The following is a 5066-nucleotide window of genomic DNA, read 5'->3' on the forward strand; positions in this document are numbered from 1 at the left end:
GGATAATACTTGATTTATGGCAAAGAAAAAAAAAAGACAAGTGAGTCCTTGAAAGTTATATGTCACATTTTGATTAACTAAGATTATTACCTAGCAGCTACTGGGAATCGGAATTGTTGCTTTGCTTTTTCTTATCTCCTTTTCTATGGGGAGTCTGGGCTATGTGTTGTTTAGATGTGTGTGTGAACCAATTGTTTCCACAAAGGACCTTGTCTTCTTGCATGTTATCTGTCACATATAGTTGGGATTGATAGGGAGGTATACATCCTAGTATATTTGGTAATATATGATCTGATTAATTGAGGTATCACACCAATGTTAATGGAATTTGGCTTTCTTATTTTCTGAGTCAATACTCTAGTGGGACACTAGTCTTTTTAGCTTGATGGGATTAAGACTTATTTGCTACTTTCCAAACTTTTTTTTTTTAACTTACTTGGAAAATCCTGTTTTCTTTACTTCTTTAAAGATTTTAATTTGATGTTAGGGATCAACCGTGCCTTGTTATCTTGTCTTTCTTGCATCATATTAGTTGGTTAATGCCAGAATTGTATACTATGCACAATGTTTGAATTATCTAGCTACCAGAAAAAACACAAGTATGGGTTAAGTTTTTCTCCTATGTATATTGTGGGTTCAAATACATATGTGGAGAAGTTGAAGTAAAGACTTGGGGATTAAGTTTGAACCTCCCTAATGCCTGTCATACTTGGGGTTCCTAGCAACTCCTTGAATATTTTGCGACATTAGATGCAAAAGGGGGTAAAACTTTCCTTGGTGAGCTATTTTCACATCTCCACGGGTGTATACCTATGGTATATATGGCTGAAAATTTGTATACCCTTGTTTGGTATGATGAATTCCATCTGGGTAGATTGGTTTTGAGAAATTGTATATTTGCGTTTATTTTTGTATTAGGCTTTCTCTCCCATTTAACACAATTCACATGGCATTTTCATGTGTTTGGGTCTGTATCTTATTTGTATTTGGGCCTGCCCCTCCTATTTGTTTTTTTTTTTTTTAGCCCGATACTTAGTGGGCCATATTCAGCCCAATTGTTTGCTACTAAGTAATATATACACCTTTTCATTATGTGATTTTGTTACATTAAGAAGTCTTTGCTAAAGTTTAAGTGTTTGCTTTGATTACTTGCTAATCCTTATTTCCCCTCTTTGCTTTGCATGAAATACTATCCATTGGGATTCTCCTATTGCGTAAATTTGTTGGGCCAAAGGCCCAATACCTTCCTTGATCAATTCCGTGGGGAAATAAATAAAGGGAAGTTGATATGTCTTTTGAAGGCCCAGCCAATGGGTGAAAATAACACTGATGGGCTTGGTAAGCCCATCAGTTAAAAATTTATTTTCCCTCTCTTCTCCATTTTATATATATTTGGCATGTATATGTTACACCTCGTGGTTTTTGTACGTTGAGATTCGCTAGGTGTTAGCTGTCTAATCGTGGACATTGGAGTTATTGTTGAGGAGATATGAGATCATGTGCGCTCATCTTATGATTATGAGGGTTCAAGCTTATGTAATAGGTCATGGAAGGGTTAGAGAACAAGTGAATGAAAGAGATTGAGTTTTCGAAACTCTGGAGAAAAGTTGGGTAAGATCTGGTACGATAATTTTGGTCTAACTTGGAGAGAATTTTTTTTAGTATATTAGGAGTTTTGGAGTGAAACAAAAGCCTAAAATGAAGTTCGGGAAGTTTAGTTTTCAACGCAACAAACCGCGCATCGATCCGACATCGGAGTCAAACGTTATGAGCGTTTTAAGATGGACTGGCAGAGGACCAATGATCAATCGGGCTGAGCAATTTTTAGGTCAGTCCAGGCAGACTCTAGAACTTAATAAAAGGGGGCTTACCCCTCATTTCTTATCCAAACACCCTCAAAACCTCTCTAAATTTCTGGAAATTCCCCCCCAACTTCCAACATCAAATTTTAAGCCCAAATTAAGTATAATCCCCGAATTTAGTTTCGGACAGCGGATAGTTGCGGTTATAAAATCGTATTACGGTGAATATCCGCTTGGATTCAAGGAGAAAAGAGAAGATATTACGGTTCTAGCGGGTGTAAGGTATGAATCTCTTTTTATTGATGTTGATTTAGGTCTATTTATGGACATAGAGTTATTAAATAATCGTATAATGAATTTGTGGGTTGAGAAATTGGATAAACATCGTGTGAGATGTTTTATTGAATATTTTGGTATTGATGATGATGTTATTGGCGTTGGTGGTGTTGTTGTTGTGTTGGTTGTTGATACTATGATTTTGCACTAGGGATATAAAAAGGGGAGATGCTGCCCAAATTTTAGCAGATTCTGAAGGAGTTTAATTTAAAGACTTGAGATAGGTATATGACGATAAGTCTAATAGTTGTATGGTTTCTCTTGAATGTAAATTTACGAGCTCGAGATAATAAGCATTAAGTTAAGTAGTAGGAGATCAATCAGGTATGTTAAGGCTAGTCCGTTTCTTTCCAAAGGCATGACTCCTATGTTATGATTCCATATATGGCTTTCATAACGTTCTTATTCCTAAAAATCTAGAAGTTCATCATTCTTAAAGTTCTAATGATGCTAAAGATAAGTATGTTCCATAATGACAATGATGATGATTATTCCATTTTTGGAGATTCCAAAGTTTATGGTTTTGATGCTATTATGATATTGTTGAGCTCATTTCATGATTTTCTTTATCTCATTCATTATTGTTGATCTCACCTTATAATAATTGTTCTTTCAAGGTGAGATATAGCGATGATGATTGTTCCAAAATATAAATCGTAGGTTACCGACCTCACGTCACTCCGATAAAGTAGTAACTTTTATTTGGGCGTTATATACGCATAACCACATGATCAGTTGGTATACTATGATATCGTCCCGAGCATGGGATGCCCGGACGCGGGATATATTGGTACGGATCGGGCTGCACGCTCTACAGCAATATAATATATTTATGGATCGGGCTGCATATTCCGCAGCAACATAATATATTTATGGATCGGGCTGCTCGTTTCACGACACTATTATGTTATATATGTATAAGAAATGTTTTCTTTAAAAGGCTAAGCATGCATGATTTTCTCTTTAAGAGGCAATTAGATATACAAGTTTTCCTTATCTCATGTTGTGTTCTGTATCTCTTGTTATGTGGTTACTCTTGCCTTACATACTCAGTATACTGTTCATACTGATGTCCTTTTTTTGTGGAGACAGATAGACGGGTTTGATCCCTAGGAGCTCTATCAGTAGCTTCTCAGAAGCGCTCTAGTTGTTCCAAAGCTGCAGTCTTTGGTACTGCTCCTTTGTACATATATAATTGGGCATGGTAAAATCTTGCCCCGTCTTATGGATTCATGTATTATACTTAGAGAATCGTTGACATATGTATGGTGTTAGATGTTCAGTAGCTTCTTCAGTTCTGCTTGCTGTATAATATTTTGGTAGTCTCGTTGGCTTATGCTTATGGACATTGTTGTCGATGACTGTGCTAAGTATGATATTCACGAGCTGTTTGTATGTCCCACTTAGATATGGTTATGGAATAATAGACCAGAGGTGCTCGGTAGGCTAGTACCGGGTACCCGTCATGGCCCTCCGGTTGGGTCGTGACAAAAGTGATATCAGAGCAGTTCGTCCTAGGGTGTGTCTACGAGCCGTGTCTAGTAGAGTCCTGTTTATGGGTGTGAAGCTCGCCGCACTTATAAGTAGGAGGCTGCGAGGCATTTAGGAATAATTGACCTTCTTTCTTATCTTAGATCGTGCGATAGAGTTGTGTTATCAGGATTCCCCTTTTACCTAATCGTGTGTTATGATTTCAGTAATACCTATGAATAGGAAAGCTACAGCAGCCCAGAAGGGCAAGACGGTGGTCGCAAGAAGGACTGAACGGGAGCCACCGGTAGAGATAGAAGAGGGTGAGTCTCACAACGAGGTTCCATCTCGGACCTCTCCTACTCCACCCCTACCAGAGAAGCATGAAGGGGCTTCAGCTCCGCCTCCGCACTCCGCCTCTCTCCGCCAAGTGCCTCGGTTAGCGCATGACGAGGCTGTTCGCCGTCGACCCAGTTAGTTGCCGTTCAGGCACAGTGGTAGGGCGCGATCCAGGGTGATAGAGCGGTCAGCGCAAGAGCCCATGATTTTATTAGTCTGAATCCTCCAGAATTCTACGGGTCGAAGCCGGATGAATACCCGCAGGGCTTTATAGATGAGATGCTGAGGACGTTAGACTAATGCATGCTTCTGACACTGAGTCAGTTGAATTGGCTTCTTATGGACTGCGGGATATGGCCGTCCACTGGTACAACACTTGGATGTCTTCACGAGGGGCAAATGTACCTCCCCCAGTATGACAGGAGTTTGTGAATGCCTTCGTTCGACATTATTTACCACCGGAGGTTCAACGGCCCCGAGCTAACAGGTTCTTAAATATCCGACATGGGAATATGAGCGCTTAGGAATACAGTCTCCGCTTTAATTCTTTGGCTAGGTATGCCCCAGCCATGGTAGCTGATATGAGAGACCATGTGCATCGATTCGTGAGTGTTTTGGGTTCACATTTGATTAAGGAGTGCTTGATGGCCTTGCTCCAGGATGGAATGGATATTGCTCGTATTCAGGCCCATGCTCAAAATTTGGAGGAACAGCAGCAACCGCAAAGAGGAGAGCGTGACTCTAATAAGAGGGATAGTAAGAGGGCCAGATCTGCCGGTGCCACTAGCGAGTTCAGAGGGAGTTGAAGACAGCAATATTCCAGTCACTCAGGCCAATCAGCGGCTAGTGCACCCTCCCGATTTGCGGGCAAGAGATTTGATGGCCCCATTTATTCGGGACCAAGTCAGAGCTTTAGGATTTCAGGCTCCCAGTATAGAGTTGATTCCAGACAGACGAGACCGCTGGTACCACAGCCGTGGTGCAACCAAATGTGGTAAGCCACATTCGGGACAGTGCCGCCAAGGTTTAGATGTTTGTTATGCATGTGGTCAGAGTGGTCATATGATGCGGGATTGTCCATTAAGGGGCGACAGAGATAGGGTTCAGCCCACGGGATTA

Source organism: Lycium ferocissimum, chromosome 2 (assembly GCF_029784015.1).
Source record: "Lycium ferocissimum isolate CSIRO_LF1 chromosome 2, AGI_CSIRO_Lferr_CH_V1, whole genome shotgun sequence".
NCBI classification, from domain to species: domain Eukaryota; kingdom Viridiplantae; phylum Streptophyta; class Magnoliopsida; order Solanales; family Solanaceae; genus Lycium; species Lycium ferocissimum.